The following is a 20,423-nucleotide window of genomic DNA, read 5'->3' as shown; positions in this document are numbered from 1 at the left end:
GCCATTCATATCACAAGAAGGATCAAAGTGTTAGTGCACATTAGACAGAGAGAATTTCATATAAACTTTTGATTTAAGAGGAATCCTAAATATTGTAGTTGACTTCGAGAAACTTGAAAGACCCTTTCAAACATAGGAAGGTTTCTTCACTGGACGAGTCATGAAAAAGAAAATTCCTTTGTCTTTGAAAGAAAAAGGAAAAATTCCAAAGAAAGTAGTGCATTTCATGCCTGTTAAATATTTTAGAAGGCTTCTCCAGAATACCATCTTTAGTCTGAGTAAACTATTAGGAATTGGTGGAAATATGAATACTACTAGTGCCATGTGTTAATGACTATCTATATACATGATAAATTCACAAATATAGGGTATGATTCCATTACATATATAATAAGTGTTATAAACGATGAAATTGTTGTGGCAAAACAAGGAGAGCTAAAGAATTTTAAGTTTCACTAGTACTCATTGCTGATGCACTTATTACTATATAAAAATGTTGGCTATATCAACCCCAGCTTCATTGAACAAATAGAAGATATGGAATTAATTTTACTAGTACAATGGTGGATAAGGGGATGGAATAGATTTTACACATGAAAATTCTCTCTCTCTCTCTCTCTCTCTCTCTCTCTCTCTCTCTCTCTCTCTCTCTCTCTCTCTCTCTCTCTCTCTCTCTCTCTCTCTCTCTCTTCTAAGAGGGTTCCAAGAATTATTAGAAAATTGCTTAAACCATCTAGATGTTATGATGAAGACCATAAATTAGGACATGATTGGGGAAGTGTTTTTCTTTTTGAAAATTGTACTATATTGAGGGTTAATGGATGCCCTCAACCACCCCATATTTTACCTAAATACATCCTTGAGAGGTTGGGAATTGTGGAATTCTTCTGTCAATTGATTCTAATGAATAGGGAGTATCTAGGGTCCACTATTCGAAAGGGGAATTTTCTTTGTAGAAATTTAAAGATCAGGGATTTCAATATAGGAAAAGATTCAATCAAGGAAGTTGATGCATTTATTAGAGAGTTTAAACTACTAACTACACCTACAAGGATATATGCCACTGATGGTGTTCCTAGAGGTGCTCTAAGAGAAATGAGGGGATACAATTTCCCCTAGAGAAAACCCACATAGGAATAGGACATCATAACTAATTTTTTAGATGAAGATAAATGCAAGGATTGAATCTTGAAATGGAGAAAAATTATGGTGATTGAGGAGGAAATTAAGAGAATTGTTCCTTCATTTAATTTTTTTTACCATGAAGAGAGATATTTGGATAGGTTCAATAAATGCCTTCAAAATAATCAGGAGATTATGTCTCAAGTGCGTATAGAGTTGAGAGACATAGTAGAACTTGAGTCTCCTAATTGAGACATTGTGTTAGAAGTGGATGGGGAGGAAGAAAAACTAGAGACATTAGCTTGGTGCTAGGATTAAACCATGGACATAAATAACAATTACATAAAAATATAAACAATATTAGAAAATAATAGATCACATAGAAAAGAACACAAGACACCAAGATTTAACATGGTTCACCCAAACCCTAGGCTACATCCACCAAACAACAAGTCCAATATTTTTATGATCTAGTGATTACAACTTGATTACAGCCCATAATTCCTTACAACTTAAGATCATTACAAGAACCAATTTTTGCATCACCTTATTAAATAATCCCTAACCTTAAGCCCTTTTATACAAGTATTTTTACCGCTTTAGGGTTATAATTAATAATTACATATCAGCCCAAAATCTCGATAAAATAGGGCCCAAAGAATTTATGAAGTATGTACAATACTTCCCTGATTACTCACCCCAACCTAACACTTGGGCCCAAGGAGGAAGAAAGAAGCAAAAATTTATTGAAATTCAATAGAAGGTTAGATAGAAGGCCCTCCAAATCATGCCAAGAAAAAGTAAATACTTTGAAGATTTAAGACAAATATTTCTAATGAGACACACCATTGAAATTAATAAGACTCCTAGGAAGCTGGAAATTGAAGCTAAAATGATAGATGATAGGATAATTCAAGCTAAAGAGCTGGGTGATGATGAATTTGTGAAATTTGATGAGTTCAAGAGTTTTCTTTTTGAATTAAAACAAAATAAATTATCCTTACTATTGCAGCTAGGAGATTCTAATGAAAAAGTGGCACAACTGATAGGAAAGCTAGAAGCATATGATCCTGATAGCGAGAGTATTACTATGGAGGAGGCCATAGATTTAGTTAGCATAAGTGGTATGTTGTTTCTTCTTGGCTAGGATTTGAGCTCCTATTTTATGGCAGATTAGATAAGAAGATAAGAGAAATCTATATCTTTTGAGGATGTAAGTATAGATGGACAATTAAGAGGGTAAGGATATAACATTGATGCCCAAACCATGGAAGTATGGAGCAATCCTCTAGATGTTGAAAAGCCAAGATTAATGAAAATTAGAGATTCACCATAGGGGAGTGTAATTTTTTGGAACATCTAGTCTACTTTTGGTAAATAAATTTATAGTTTGTTAAACATTGTGTCACTTATGAGTGAGGATAAGATGAACTTAATTGAATAACAATTATATCAAGCTTATGGTAAGTATATAGATACTAGAAAGTTGTATGAAGAGGAAATGAAAAAGACATATGTATTTGAGCAAAGGATTGATGAATTGGAAGATGAAGTTAAAGTATTGGAGACTGCTACCAAGCCTATCATTGAGGTAAGTGATAAAGTGACTCAAATAGAAGGAGATGCATCAGATAACATTTGGATGACTAATCAACCATTGGGTGTGGATGTGGATGAATATGATACAGATAAAGAAGTGGAGGTAAGGACAATGAAGAATATTCTTGTCCACAAGATAGGTGTTTTGAAGAAAATGTGACAAAATGTTCATAGTAGTTACATTGCATTGCAATGTGTAGAATATTAGTGTTCTAAGGTACTATCCTTATTTTCTCATTTATTCAAAAAGTAAGGTCCATATATGTAATTTTTTGATAAAATTGTTTCAATCCTAACTCAAAAGAAAGAATTGCCAAAAGAAATTATTATTCCTACTAGAAATCTTATTGGAAAAGTTAGGGATTTAAATGGTTTCTTCTTGAGTAAGATGTAAATAATACATAATAAATAAATATTTTTGTAGAGGGCACACTTGACTTTGTGCCAGAAATCATTGATGATGAGAGCAAGTTAAATGAAGAGCAAGATTGAGCCATGTCTTTTGAGGATATTTTGAAGCATGAGAGATTTTTTTCTTATTGTAATGATGAAATGTACGTGTCAAATATTTATCATATGATTGATGTTTTACACAAAGTTGAGGTGAATATGAATAAGTTTGTTTCAGATGTAAAGGCTATAATAGATTAAAAATGGAGTAAATGTATGAGTGAGTTAAATACTATTAGAGATGCTAGCTAGCTTGATGTTGAAACAAATATTACTATATGGGAGGTTATAGCTGAAATCAAAGCACTACCAAATGGAGATAGTGACTGCATAGATTTGGATTGGTTATGAGAAATAGTTAGAGGGAGGAAAACTAGCCAAATGAAATACTTTACTTTTGCAGTTCACCCAGTATGGGTATTATAACATTATAAACAAAGAGTTGATCCTAAACATCCATCATGCCAACTATTCAATTTTGAACTATCTTTAGATTCTTTATTCATATTATTTTTTCTTTTATGTAACAAAGTTATTTGTCAAATGAAAACATGACATCTATAACTTCTTTCCAGCCTTAATCTTGTTGTAATCCTTATTCTATAAAAGGATTTCCAAGGCTTCAAAAAGGGTGTCTGATAACTTTTTATGTCAAGAGTAAATTAATTTTTTGATCCAATTTGTAGTGTCAAGTCTTTGATACTCAGTGAAATGAAGAATCTCTAAAATACTGAAGTTCTGAGTCTATTTTTGGGTCTTCTAGATCATTGTCTGACAATATACATGTATTGTTTCAAGGAAGTAATACAAATACTAGTGTTACATCATTTGGATCTTGTCACTTTTGTTATATTTTCTAATTTTCTATATATCAATGGCAAAGTATATTAGATTTCAATGATAATTCTCTTTGAATTGTATTTCATAATATGTTTTGTTGATAATATAATGGATTATGTAAATACTTAATGTATTTTGGGAAATTTATTAAAAGAGAGAAAAAGATTTTGATAAGTATAGGCTCCAAATGTGTATTAATCTTATTTACAAGGTAAATAAATAGATCATAGGGTTTTGGTGACAAATGTGTGAGAAAATTGTCCAAATGGATAAAACACTAATCAGATTATCAGTTGAGCAGGGTTATGATTTGTATAATTATAAATTCTTTAAATCCAAATCAAATTTCATACGTTTAATTTATACATAAGGAAAGGTCTACCTACACTTGATTTAGAGCTTTCTAGGTCATGGATAAATAATTGGTTTACATCCCTTGTATGCTCTCTAAATTAGAAGATATAAAGGCAAATGTTTTATTGAAATGAGGGTTATAGTAATAAAAGTTTTTTTGAGAATTAATAATAAACTAAAAGGTATACTCGCTTGAACTTTGCAAAGTTCAAAGAGAATAATAAATTTCTACTCTTTTCAGTTGGTCCTCTTATTTATTTGTGGGGATATCTACAATGGATTTTGGCTAATTCCTAGATATCTCATGCTATCTCAAAGGTAATTAAAAATTTGTTAGATCAGGAGCCAAGAAAATGGTGACTCTACTGGAGATACACAATTCAAGCATTATTCAAAATATTACAAAATATATGTGTCAGATTAGTGTCTTATCATCTATAGAGTAGGCTCATGCTAGTGTATAAGGATTCTTTCAGAATCAGATTGTGAACCATAACCCTAGTCCAAATGTGACATTCCCATTATTCAAAATAAGTTGTGAAAGTAAGACATGCTTAGTGAAATATCTAGTTAAAAATTGGGTGTAGTGGTGTATTATCTTTTGTAGATTTGTAAGGAAACTCAGGTGCAGAAATAGCTTCCTACACTAATCTCTTAAGAGAAGTATGGTGCAAATCCTATTAAAATCTTTTGCACTTACAGATTCAATATCATGTAAACAACAATATTTCAGCCAAGCAAGCATAAAGAAAATAGACAGAGAAAGAAACACATAACACAATGATTTTTTGGTGGGGAAAAACCTTTCGGTAAAACAACCCCACCCCTCTAGAACCTGCACAATGTATTATCTTCAAAAAAAGGTTACAATACACTTGCAGTGCAATCTCAACAGGACAACATAAGACTCCAATAGCAAATCACAATACCAACAATACACTCTCTCACATCACTTCTCTTCGTAACCCTAAAAATGCTTATAACATGTGCTTCACTTTAGGGCTACTCCCAAAGATAAACTGTATTAGGGTTTTACCATTCTCTGAGAAAATAGGAACCCCAAAAAATTTTAACCCCACTATTGGGGTAGAGTGTACAGTACTCAAATATCTTAGTTGCTACATGTCTTCACCTGTCATTAAATCTTCCTAAGATAGCTCTTACGTGTCATAGGAATCCGTCATAGCCATTTTAGCCATGATCTCCTTACACACAATTCAAGATGTTGACACATCAACATTATTTGCAAGAAATAAATTTTACAAAACAAATAATAAGAATAGGAATTATACAAGGTTGAGACACCTTATTCCTAACAAGATTCTCAAGGTTTTTCATTAAAAGATATATTTCCTTAGTGGGTAGTGACTTGGTCAAGGTTTCAAAAGCTAGTGCTATTTTAATATTGTAAAAAATGGTTGACAAAACACAAAATACAAGAGCTAATACACAAGTAAACTCCAGGGTCCCACTATATACAAAGCTACCATAGGTTAATAGAAGAAATTGTGCAAAGAAAAAAGATGAGTCAAGCCATACTTGGAAGCCTAGGGATAGTCTTGGGAATAATCCACTATATCAACATCTAGAAGAAAAATAACTTTCATCCTTAAGTTCTAGTTTTGAAAATACTAAGTTGCTCAATGATTTATTTACAAACCTTTTTATAAATGAAGAAGCTTACCAGGAAAAAATAATGTCATTGATAGGAGACACAATTTTCATATTAGATGGATCTAAAGGAAGGAACCCATGTCTGGTATCAAAAGATATTCAACTAGTTAGAAGTTACAACAACATACCATGATGATTTTTTGGTTGAGGTGGTGGCTCCCAACAAGAAATTTGCTGAGGAGGATGCCAAGCACATACACTTATAGAAAGAGAAGGAGAAGGTCATCATGAATTCTCTTTTAGAAAGAGATAATCTTCTTAGAAGAATGCCCATGCTTAAAGAGGAAAATAAAAGGTTAGAAGAGAAATCTACACCCTTACACTCAGATGCATTTGGAGATCTTGGACATATCAAATATAAAGTTTAAGAATAGGAATGTGTCTTACATGAGAAGAAAAGAGCCATTATCAAACAATTCCATCCATATAAACCTATTGAAGAAAATAGAGTTGAACCAAACATAGTTGACTTTACTACTAAAGTTGTTGACAAAGGAAAATAGAAGGTTGTGGGAATTCAAATAAATGAACCCATTGTTACATCTAAGGATACTCAAAGTATGTATAAAATTTATTTGGAGTTGGAAAAGGCCAAAAAAGAATGAAAATATTTGGCCAAATAATTAGAGAAAGTTGAGAATGAAGCTTAGGCTGCAAAAATGAAGAGGAAGATCCAATTCGTAAAGTCTACTTCTGATGTAGTCATGGGATAAGCTCAAGATTTAGAAGGTATGTCTCCCAACCCATTTTGTGGCCCAAAGGAATGTATCATAGAGATATACCATCCAGGACCAACCTCTTTTTCCACTATAAGAGGTTAGCAAAGTGTAGGGAAATAAGGGAAATTAGCTATACAAACTCAATCTGTTGGATCACATTCTACCAATATCTTATGACTTCAGAGGAAAAAAATATATATTGAAAGATATAAATATAAGTCCTTCAAGGGTATTCTTGGCTATCCCAATCCCATTTCTAATGAATTAAGAGATAAGGCTTAAAATTTTTCTGGAACAATGCAATCAGTGGTGAGGAACACCTTAGGAAATTCACTGACATGTTAAATGATTATGAAGTAGAGAATGAAGATGTAGTTATGAAGTTATTTGTAAATTCACTTATAGGAGATGCTAGGGATTGGTTTAAAAAACTCCTTGATGATAGTATCTATTCATAGGATGACTTAGAAAAATTTTTTAAAGAACAATATGGGGATAATACCAATGCAATTTTTGTTCTAAATAAGTTTAATAACATCAAGAAAAATCATAATGAGTCCAAATTTGATTTCAATGTTAGATTCTACAAGGACATGCATAATTTGTTCTAAGTTATGAAACTAGATGAAAATGTATGCCTAGCTACATATTTCAATCCATTTGATAGCAAGATGGCATAAATATTGAGGGATAAAGATTGTAAAATACCACGGTATGCTTTCAAAGTTCTTGTGAATATTTAAAACAATATAAGAGCCTTAGAAAATTCAGGAAGGAGAGATGATCCAAAATTATTCAGCCCTAAGGGAAATAAGAAAGAAGGTGACAAACCTATTGCAAAAAGAAGCCTAAAGAGGATAAGATGGATAAGATGTTCAATTTATTGAAAAAAAGAAACCTTCATTAAAAAATGTCAACAAGCCTAATACAAGTGATAAACCATAGTTTAATAACAATTTTAATAGGTAAACTAGATTGTAAAATTATTCCTACAACACACAATGGAAAGATGGTTAAACCATAAATAATATTGCATTAGGAACAAATGATAATACCATGCCATATCCATTGACAAGAAATAATGTGAATGTTGTAAAAGAGGTGCCTTGGTGTATGATTTTTCAACCTTCCCATTCCCTAGAATATTATGTAGTGGCTCCATTGATCTCTGCATCCCAACAATCACAATTAGAAGAAGGTACAAAAGAAGAAAGTCATGATAATGTGGCCCGTAATCTAGTCAATTCCTACTATTATAATGAGGAAAAAGATATAGGAGAATCATGATGGGATGTATATAACTAGAGAAATGTATATGAAGCTTATCATCAACAATTAGTTTTAGATGATGAAGAGGTGATTGATAATAGAGCTTGTAAAATGACATATGATGTAGCACACATAAACTTGAGGAAACTATCTAAAGAAGAAATTGATAAAATAACCATAGAGATGGTAGCTCAATTTTAGAGCAACTAAAACCTAGGAAAGAGGACAATAAACAATAATTTTGGCAAGTGATCTACTATTTTCAACTAGGATGTTACTCATAAGATAGTTGATGTTGATAAAGGAAAGGACCAACTGGTTGTTTAAGTAAAGGATGCTAAAGTCAAGAAATGGGAACCTAAAATTAGTGTGCCAATTCAAAATGCTAACAAGAAGAAAGAGTCTACTACTACAAAAGGGCTTGTACTAGGGACTGATGGCCACATTGACTCCACTATTGATTAGTTACAAGAAAGAAAAGGTATGCTTACTCAAGTTCCTCCATATAATTCTATCGATATGATGGCCATGTTGTCACAAATCATTGTGAAAGTCCTTTTATATGAAATGTTTAGGATAAAGGAGCATAAAAGAAAAGCTTGAGCATGGTTGGAAACTATTGGAAATAAACCACCTTTAGAAGATAGAACCCAAATCTTATCTGAATGAAAAAGTGAGGAGCAAGGGTTAGTATCTCAGATACCACCTATGTATTTAGACAATTGTATAATGATAAGAGATATTTGAAACTTCAAGCCATTAGGTATATTATTGTTAAAGGGCAATTATGGTGGAGGAATATTGAAGCTGTATTATTGAAATGTATTGACAAGGAGGACTTAGTCAATTTTTTATTAAGGTACACAATGGAGTGTGTGGTGGTAATTATATGGGTAAGACAACAACCCATAAGGTGATAAGATTTGGCTTATGGTCACCAACTTTTTTAAGATATGCTCATGAATTAGTCAAGAAGTGTGACCCATGCCAGAGATTTGTTGGTAAGCTATCATTCTCTAGAAATAAACCATTAAGACTAGAGTGGAGGTTTAATCACATTTCCAATAATGGGACATTGACTTCATAGGTGAGATAGCGAACAAGTTAAGTAGTGGTTACTCATGGATTCTCGTTGCTACTAACTATTTTACAAAATGGGTAGAGGCCATCCCAACTAGATAGCCAACTAGTAAAGTTGTAAATAATTTCCTATTAAACAATATAATTACTAGGCTTGGGTGTCCAGAAAAAATTGTGACTGATAATGCTACATGCTTAAGGTCTAATGAGTTTGTGCAATTTTGTGATAAATATAGCATAACTAGGTCAACTTCTTCCCCATATCACCCATAGGGAAATGGACAACTTGAGTCCACAAATAAGTGTCTATTGAAGATCATAAAAAGGATCTTAGAAGAAAATAAGAAGGCTTGTGACTCTAAATTACCTTTGAGAGTATGGGCAGATAGGGTGACAATTAAGAAAGTCATTGGATTAGTACCTTTTGATTTGGTATATAGGATCTAGGCTAGATTTCCCCAGAATAATTTGATGGGTATATATAAGTTCATCCAAAAGTATGACTAAATGCAAAATTGCAATTTCAAGTAAAGAACCTATTTGATAAAAATGCAACAAAAAGAAAATATGAGCCTAGGGACCTTGTGCTGATGTAGAATGCAAGGTTGGAGGATAAAGCAAAGAATGAAAAATTTGATCCCATATGGCTTGGTCCCTATCTAATTGATTCCCAGTGGGGAGAAGACTCATACATAATAAGGGAACTTTCTAGTAACATTTTTGAGCTATCAATTCATGAAAATTTCTTAAAGAAATACTTTCACTAAGAGGTATGTTCTTAGCATGAACAATAGCTTATCTTTGTACATATTGTGTTTTACTTATAGATAGGTGTCCGTTTTTGTTTGGCTAGTTGTTTTGTTTTTTAATTGCTCTCCAACATTGGTAAGTTTCAATGAGTGATATGCTCTACCTAGAATTTCTCACCCCTTACATGAAAATAGGTAGTTCATCATGCCTAGATAGAGCCACTGTTAGCCCTATTTTATAGGCTGATAAAAGTTTTCTAGATCCTTGAAGTGATGGCCTTTTTATAGTGCAAGATGGTATTGTTTTGTTTTATTTTTTGTCCTTTTCCTTAAATTTTCATAGGCCTAGATCTAAGATACCATTTACCATTTAATCCAAATTTTTTCATATCCTGACTCATATTTTCAAAAGTTTCTTAGATGTTCATAACTTCAAAATGAAAAATTAAACCTTTTAAATTTTAAGTCATGAAGTGGTGATGTCATGTGCATTTTTACATCTCCAAATTTTGTCTTAGTTGTGAAATTACGATTGCGATCTAGCGATATGAAGGAATTGTGTGACTTCATAGTGCTTTTTAAAGACTAAATGTTTCATATTGTAAAGTGGCAGTACATGGTCAAGCATGACATCTATGATGGTAATTCTTTTGTAAAATTACAAGTTGTGATGTTGAAAGGGTCATGAGATAAACTATAAGTGAAACATCTCTATGGTTTGATCTATGAAGTGATTTGAAGTTGCGAGACAATGATGATAATCTAAAAGGTTAAGTGCTACTTCTTTGGTGTATGCTCATGATTAAGGTTTTAAGTTGCAAAGTAGAGAAGAAAGGAAAATAAGTCTAATCACAACATCACATGTTGAGGAGAGCCCTTAGTATTTCAAGCCATGAAGCTACGATAAGGGTTAAAGGAATGTCAAAGCACAACTGACCACTATGATGTTGCGATGGATTAGATAAAGGGTTAAGTGCTACCTCACAAGTGAGAATTCTAAGAATTAAGTTAAGAATGCGATCATGCGATGAAGGTTTAGTGGGATTTCTCAAAGATTTCATAATAGTTATGGAATAAGGTTGTGATGTTGCAACGTTAGAGATAAAATGATACATGTAACATCTCAATTTTATTAGATTGTTTGTAGCTAATAGTAGAAATGTAGAGATTAACTAGGAGTGCATCTTTTCTGGGTTTTGAGAAACATTAATGTTTAGGGTTGCAAAGTTTTGGGCTAATAGAGACATGAATCTAGCATTTTATCGTGACATTGCTACAACTAGTAGTCAGTGTCAAGACATTGTTGCAATGTAGAGATGAACACAAAGTGAAGAAAAGTGCAATATCACAAAGGTTAAGGGCATGTTGAGATTGATGATCATGAGAGCATGAATAGGGTTAAGAAGAAGTCAATCACAACATCATAGTTTCCTAGCCAAAATGTCTTACATTGAGACCAAATATTTTTTTAATATAGAATAAAGGGTAGCTATAGTCATTGATAGAGAATAAATTGATGATAGTGTAGTATGTCTTCTGCAAAATATGAATGAAAGTACTTTCTCAAAATTTGAAATATTTCATGCATATGGCATTGAATTCCATTAATGCCACTTTTAACTCATAGAAAATTTTAAGAAGTTGGTGTAACAAGATTTTTGTCATAATTTTGAAGTTGTCAATATTGCAAAGAAGAGAATTTGTGAAAGGAATTTACTAAGTATGCTAGAGTTGCATAAATGGTGGGAGAGGAAGGAAACTTGATTCTTGAGGTAGATATTTAAGAGGTTCTTTCCAATTCAAAATAAACTAAAGCCAACAATCCTAGTCCCTTTGCAGATGAATGGATGTACTTCCTACTAGGTTCTTCAAAAACACAATCTATGAACTCCCATGTTCTAAGAGATCAATAAAACTTCTTTAGAGATGAAATTGTTCTTGATACAAATAGGAATGATCTTTTTTGGTTCTTCTAAGAGAATATAATGAGCAAACATCCAACTTCAAATCCTTGGACTAGGAATTTGGGTAAGCTTGTAGTGCCATATGTTTTTGTTGATGTGGATTTGGTGAAAGCATTGATTAAAGCATATAATCTAGTCATCCATTCATTTCACAAGAAGGATCAAAATGTACTATGCATGTTATATAGGAGACTTTTATAAAAGCTTTTGATCTTGGAGGACTCCTAACTATTGTAGTTGATTTTGAGAAACTTGAAAGGACCTTTCAAATAGAGAAAAGTTTCTTCACTAAACTAGTCATGAAAAATCATATTCCTTTGTATTTGAAAGAAAAAGGTGAAATTTCAAATAAAGTAGGGGATTTCATGCCTCTTAAATATTTGAGAAGGTATCTCCAAAATACCATCTTTGACCTGAATAAAGTATTGGGAATTGATGGAACTATGAATGCTATTGATGCTATTTATGTAATGGCTATCTATATACAGGATCAATTAAAAAATATAGAGTATGATTATGTCATACAAATAATAAGTGTTATTCATAGTGAGATTTTTGTGGCACAAAAAGTAGAGCTAAAGAATTTTTATTTTCACTAGTACTCATTATTGATGCATTTGATCCCATATAAAAATGTTGGCTATATCAACCTTAGCTTCATTGAAAAAATAGAAGATATGGAAGGGACTTTACCAGTACAATGGTGGACAAGGGTATGAAACGTATTTTACCATTATGAAAATTTTCTCTCTTTCTACAATGATTTTGTTTATCCCATTTTAAACATGTCAAGTGGTATTTTTGAGAGGGTTCCAAGAATTGTTAGATAATTTCTTAAACCATCAAGATGTTATGATGAAGACCATAAATTAGGACACAATTGCATAAGTGTTTTTATTTTTTAAATTTGTACTATAATGAGGGCTTATGAATGCCTGTAGCCACCCCATATTTTATCTAAATATGTCCCTTAGAGGTTAGGAATTATGGAATTCTTCTAACAATTGATTCTAATGAATAGGGAGTATCTAGGGCCCACTATTTAAAAGGGGGCTTCCTTTTTTTGGTAGAAATTTTAATATTGGGGATTTTAATATAGGAAAATATGCAATTGAGGAAGTTGATGCATTTATTAGACTCTAAATTTCTAGCTACACCTACAAGGACATATGATCCTGATGGTTTTGTCAGGAGTGCTCTTAGACAAATGAGTGGATACAATTTTTCCTAGAGCATATGGGAAGAGGACATCATAACTATTTTTTTAGATGTAGATAAATGCAAGGATCGAATCTTGACATCAAGAAAAATTATGGTGATTGAGGAGGAAATGAAGAGAATTGATCCTTCATTTAAAGGTTTTTACCATGAAGAGGGATATTTGGACAAGTTCAATAAATGCATTCATAATTATTATGTCTCAAGTGCCCGTAGAGTTGAGAGACATAGTAGAACTGAAGTCTCCTAAGCAAGACATTGTGTAATCAGTGGATGAGGAGGAAGAACAACTTGAGACATCATCTTGGGTCCAAGGAGGAAGAAAGAAGCAAAAATTTGTTAAAATTCCATACAAGGTTAGAGAGAAGGACCTCCCAATCATGAAAGGAAAAAGTAAATACTTTGATGATTTAAGGAAAAGATTTCTAATGAGATAGGCCACTGAAATTAAGAAGCCTCCTAACATGATGGAAATTGAAGCTAAAATGATACATGATAGGACCATTCAAGGTCAAGAGTTCTATTGGAATTATAGATGGAGTAATTGAGAGGGGGGTGAATCAGTTACCACAAAAAAAAATTCACAAATCCCTTAGAAGTCTTAAATAACTAGTTACTACTGTTACTTGGTAGCCATACAAAAAATGTTATAACTTGGTAGATTAACTTGTTATTGATCCTTAAGCATTCACAATTATTAATATGCATGAAAAAGTAAACAACATGAACACAAGAGACACCAGATTTAATGTGGAAACCCAATATGGGAAAAATTGCCAAGTAACTAGCTACCAATTTTCACTCTTCTGAAGTGAGCCCTATTAGGAGCCAACCCTATTAAAGGTTACAAAATACACTATTAGGTGTGACCCTATTAGAGGATTTAATCACCTTTCTAGGAGTGGCCTTACTAGAGGACTTTGGAACAATTCAGTAGAACTTTCCACCTTGCTAAAGGATTCAAAAAATGGGTGATAGACCAAATTTGTTAAGAGATTTAGGAATTACTACTACAATGGTGAGAAAGTAATAATAAGTGACCTAAATGTGATGCAATTGAACTTTTTTGATATAGATCTCTGTTCTGCTTCAATAGATCCTCTTTGATCGAATACAATTTTGTTTCTCCTCAAGGATATATGATCCTTCTTCAAAATTTGCTCACACTTCCTCTTCACAATCAAATTCACTTGCATGCTCACTCATTCATACATCCATTCATTCATACTTTAGAATTCACAACTTGAGCTTTTATTTATGCATTACAAATTGTCAAGTTAGCTCAATTACAAGTTACATTTACCAATAAAGCATACATCAGTCGGCTACCAACATTACATTAAACAAATAACCTTTATTTCCCAAAACAATGAAATCCTTCATTGGTTGACCCTACTCAGTAAATATTGCTCCAAAAAAAGATTTCCAATGTTAACAAAGTGAAGCTCGATAAACACTACAAATTCTACAAAATCCTTTGGAGACCGAGTGAACTCGGTAAGAACTAACTTTCATTTGTTGACCTTGTGACTTTGCTAACCTTCTAAGCTTGGTAGACTCTATCTTTTTCCTTACTGACCAACTAAGCTCAGTAGACTCCTACTGATAATTGATATGACATTTGTGTAACATCAAAAACAACACACAATTGAAAAATTGTATCCAACAATCTCCCTCTATGGTATTGATGGTAACACAACATGTCATAGCAAAATAACATTTGAAAAAAAGTCTTTTTTCTGATAGAATGTTTCTCCCTCGTACATTTCATTCCACAAACTTCTCAAATATAGAAATTTCCCTCTAAGAAGGAATTACATAGCTTCTATTCAAACATCAAACTCTTCATAAACAGATTCAAATTTTAGAAAGATATGACAATATACTCTCCCTCTTTGAAAACACATACCAAAGACAACACAAACCAAGTAAATAGAAATGTACCTTATGTATTGATTCATATGCAATATTTCCATGATTATTCTACATCAACTAAAAGATCTTCAACTTGATACCTATTGATGCATCACTAAAAATTCATTTTAGTGAGCTTCAGATAGGGGAATGACCCCTAACTTACCTCTTAGATACAATAAAGCATTCTTAGGTAAAGGCTTAGTGAATATGTCAACAATTTGTTCCTTTGTATGGACATATTCCAATATGATTTCCTTATCCTACACCAATTCTCTAACAAAGTGATAATTTATTGCAATGTGCTTGGTTTTTGAATGCATCACTAGATTTTTAGATATGTTAATTGCACTTGTATTTTCACAAAACAAAACAACAGGTTCTTTGATTTATTCCTTCATACCTTCCAATAATTATTTGAATCAAACAATATTAGAACATTTTACTACAGTTGCAATATACTCTGCTTCTACTATGTATTGGGATGTACAATTTTACTTTTTACTAATCCAAGAAACCAACCTCTTTCCAAGAAAGAAAGCTCCTCCACTTGTACTCTTTCTATCATCAATGTTTCCTACCCAATCTACATCAGTAAACACTTTCAAATCTAGATTACTTCCAAATTTGTACCATAATCCATAATCTTCAGTTACTTTCAAATATCTCATGATCCTTTTGATTGCCATCATGTGATTTTCTCTTGGTTTTTCTGAAAATCTTGCTACAATACCAATTGCAAGGGCAATATCTGGCCTTCTATGCACTACATACTACAACTTTCCAATCATAGATCTATACAATGTCTAATCTACCTCATTTGATTCATCATCCTTCGTAAGTTTCAAACTAGTACACATAGGAGTCCCAACTGGTTTGCAGTCTTCCATACCAAACTTTTTCAGTAGCTCCTTGATGTGTTAGATTGAGTGATGTGGATGCCATTCTTACTCTGCTAAATTTGGAGACCAACAAAGAATTTGATCTCACCAAACATTGACATCTCAAATTCCTTGTTCATTTGTTCTAAAAATTCTTTTCAAAGATCATCATTCCCTATGAATAAAGTATCATCCACAAATATTTCTGCCAAAAAAATCTTGTTATCTGTCCCTTCCTTGATATACAAGCTACTATTATCATTAGTTATTTGAAAACCAATATGAATAAGATAGTTATGCAATCTTTCATACCATGCTCTAGGGGCTTGTTTTAGACCATACAATGCTTTGTGTAATTTGCAGACCATGTCCTTCTTTTCTAGGTCAACAAAACCTTTAGGCCGTTCAATGTAAACCTCTTCATGTAGTATACCATTGAGAAATGTTGACTTGACATCCATTTGATAAAATTTAAATCCTTTGCATGCAACATATGCAAGTAAGGTCCTGACACCTTCAAATTTTGCAATAGGAGAAAATGTTTCTCCATAGTCTATTCCTTCTTCTTGAGAGTATCCTTTGCATACCAGTCTATCTTTTTTCCTTGACACCTTACCATCTTCATTCAACTTATTTTTTAATACCCACTTAGTTCTAATCACATTTTTATCTTTAGGCCTTGATACAAGAGTCCATGTTTTGTTTTTCTCTATCTACTCTATCTCTTCATTCATAGCCTCAACCAAATTTCATTTTGTAATGCATCTTTGACACTTCTAAGTTCAAAATCAGTAAGTAAAAAAGTACCTTTAAACTTACTTCTTGTCATAGTAATTTCAAATTTTCCTCCAATGACCTAATCTGGTGTATGATGTCTCTTGACATACTTAGTTAATACAGGTTCCTTGCCTTTTGAATGAATTGCATTACCATTTTTTTGCACTTTAGCTTCAGGTTTTGGCTGTTCTTTCTACTACTTGGGTCCTTCAGACTTAGTAGGTATTGGCTTAGTAGCATCAAAATGTGACTCAGTTTCCTTCAACTCAGTTTGAACTTCCTCAACTCAATTACTAAAAACTCAAGAGTAGAAGATTCCTAATTGACAAGTGTATCTGGCACTATATTAGGTTCAATGAAAACAAATGTCCTGTAATCTTCTAGTTCCCTTTTTCTTTCTTCTTTAGTTCTTTCTACAAACTCATCAACTTTCACATGTGCACTTTCTATGACTTTGTGAGTAGACAAGTTCAAACATCTATATGCTTTACTTTTGCAGGAATAACCCAAAAATATTCTTTCATCACCCTTCACATCAATTTACTTTTTCTAGATTCTTTCAAAATGTAACATTTGCTTCCAAATACTTTTAGATAACTTACATTAGGTTTATAGCCATACCATTAGTCATAGGGGGTTTTGAATGAGTCCTTCTTCAGCTGTACTTGGTTCAAGGTATGAACTGCAATGCTAATAGCTTCCTTCCAGTACTTGATAGCAATGTTCTTTTTAATCATTAAGGTTCTTGCATAGTCCATGATAGAACTATTCCTCCTTTTAGCTATTCCATTTTGCTTAGGAGTTCTAAGGGCTAATACTTGTCTTTTGATTCCCCATTCAATGCAAAAATTATTGAACTCATGGGAGATAAATACACCACCTTTTTCTGACCTCAAACATTTCAATCTTTTTCTTGTTTCCTTCTCAACTCTGGCCAAATACCACTTGAACTTTTCAAATGCTTCTGATTTCTTTTTTAGGTACATGATAGTCATCATTCTTGAGTAATCATCAACAAAAAGAATGAATTTTTTTTCACCAATATAGCTTTCAATTCCAATAGGTCCACACAAATTAGTATTTACAATTTCTAAGACTTCCTTAGACTAATAGTTTTTACTTTTAAAGCTAGTCTTCTCCATCTTACTAATTTGACAATTCTTGCATAGACCAGCCTTAGATTTCTTTATATTAGGAATGCCTCTTACTTTCCTAAATTTGCTTATTTTCACCAAGTTATTAAAGTTCACATGAAAACCTCCTATGCCATAACCAACTTTCTTCAACTTGAGCAATAAAACATGAACATTCACCAAGTTCAAGATAGAACAAGTTAACTTTTGTGTGTGTGCCTGATCCAATCAGCTTTCCTTTGTCATCTAGTAGTCTTGCTTTTCCATTCATGAATTCTACTTTGAATCTATTATTGAGTAGCTATTCCACACTCAAAAAATTATGTTTTAGTCATTCTACCCAATATGCATTATCAGATACAAGCTCTTTGGTTAGTCAGATTCTTCCTCTTCCTTTTATGCAACAAGGTTCATTATTACCAAATCTTACACTACCACCATCATAGTCTTGAGAATGTTCAAACTTAGCTTTATCACCAATCATATGATGAGAGAAACCACTATCTATGATCCATGTATCATTTTTTCTCACATGAGAAATTAGTGCCATTTCCTCATAATTGTAAGACTCATCTTTCATGACAATGTAAACAATTTCATCTTCTTCTTCATCAAAATTAGTAGAATCCTTAGCCATGAAACATATTTTCTTACCTTTTTCCTTGAATGATTTGAAGTCTTTCTTTCGATTGCACTTGTGACCTTTCTTCTCATCCTTGTTCTCCTTATTTGGGCACCTAGCAGCAATATGTCCAATTTCTTCACATGAAAAATAGATTAGAGGAACCTTAATTTTGTGTTTCCCTTTGCCTCTAGAATATTTCCTTTCTAGTAGGGCTTCAACCACCTCAAGTTAACTATTAGAACTCTATTGTGATTCTTCTTTAGTTTCTAAGTGAGAATCCTTTATCTTCTTGCCTTTCTCCTTGAGTGAAATCTTGGCTTCAAATGCTGATTCAATGTTCTTGGTAGCTAGAGCATAATTATCATAGTTATCTAGATCAAATGTAGTCAATCTTCCAACTATGGCCTCTAAATTTATCTTATGATTTGCTTCACATCTTATTTCTTGTATTGTAGAAACTCTAATTGCATAAATGGGGAGTAATGTTCTAAGAACTTTACTTATAATTGATTCCTCCTTGATATCTCCTCCAGAAGCTTTGATTGCACTAACACTTGCTTTGACTCTTTCAACATATTTTGAAATGTTTTAATCCTCTCTCATCCTCATCTAATCAAATTGTCCTCTTAGACTTTCTACTTTGGCTCTTCTTAGATTATCATCACCTTCATAGATATCTTTCAACTTGTTCCACATTTCAAAGGCAGTTTTGCAGTCCTTGACATCATCAAATTATTCATTGCTTAGGGTAGATACAATGTCTATCATCATGATGTTATGAGTCTTCTTCTCAACAATTTCATTAGTATATAATGTACTAGAAAGGGTTACATATGCTTCATCAAGATATTTCAATCTCGTGTCTCCAATGGAAGCCAGATGGAGTCTCATGAGACCTTGCCATGCTAAAAAGTTATCCCTGTTAAGCCTTGCAATTTTCCTCTTGTAAGACATTCTGATCTTTAGCTTAGATACTCAAAATATTTCTTGCAAGCACCAAAAGCTCTGATACCAATTTTTGGAATTATAGATGGAGTAACTAAGAGAAGGGATTAATCAGTTACCATAAAAACAAATCCATAAATCCCTTAGATGTCTTAAATAACTAGTTACTGCTATTACTCAGTAGCCACACAAAAAAATGTTGTAACTTGGTAGATTAACTTGTTACTGATCTTTAAGCATTCACAATTATTAACATGTATGCAAAAGTAAACAACATGAACACAAGAGACACCAAATTTAACAGGGAAACCCAATATAGGAAAAACCACCAAGTAACTAGCTACCAATTTTCACTAAAGTGAACCTTGTTAGGAGCCAACCCTGTTTAAGGTTACAAAACACACTATTAAGTGTGACCTTGTTAGAGGATTTAATCATAGTGCTACGAGTGGCCTTGCTAGAGGACTTTAGAACAATTTAGTACAACTATTCACCTTGTTAGAGGATTTACAAAATGGCTATTAGACCAACTCTATTAAGAGATTTATGAATTATTGCTACAATGGTGAGAAAGTAACAATAAGTGACTTGAATGTGATGCAACTGAAATTTGCTGATATAGATGTCTATTCTACTTCAACAGATCCTCTCTAATCGAATACAACTTTGCAACTCCTCAAGGATATCTGATCTTTCTTCAAAATTTGCTCACACTAACTCTTCACAATCAAATTCACTTGCATGCTCGCTCATTCATACTTTAGAATTCACAACTTGACCTTTTATTTATACATTACAAATTGTCAAGTCAGCTCAATTACAAGTTACATTTACCAATAAACCATACATCAGTTGGCTACCAACATTACATTAAACAAATAAACTTTATTTCCCAAAACAATAAAATCCTTCATTAGCCAACCTTGCTTGGTATATATTGCTCCAGAAAATGATTTCTAGTGTTAACCAAGTTAAGCTCAGTAAACACCAGGAATTCTTCAAAATCCTTTGGAGACCCAGTGAAATTGGTAAGAACTAACTTTCCCTCACTGACCTTGTGAGCTCGGTAGAAACTGATTTCTACCATAAAAGCCTTTAGTGCCTGAGTGA

This window comes from Cupressus sempervirens, chromosome 8 (assembly GCF_028749045.1).
Source record: "Cupressus sempervirens isolate cs-2001-9-10 chromosome 8, ASM2874904v1, whole genome shotgun sequence".
NCBI classification, from domain to species: Eukaryota; Viridiplantae; Streptophyta; class Pinopsida; order Cupressales; family Cupressaceae; genus Cupressus; species Cupressus sempervirens.
This window is presented reverse-complemented; position numbering follows the sequence as displayed.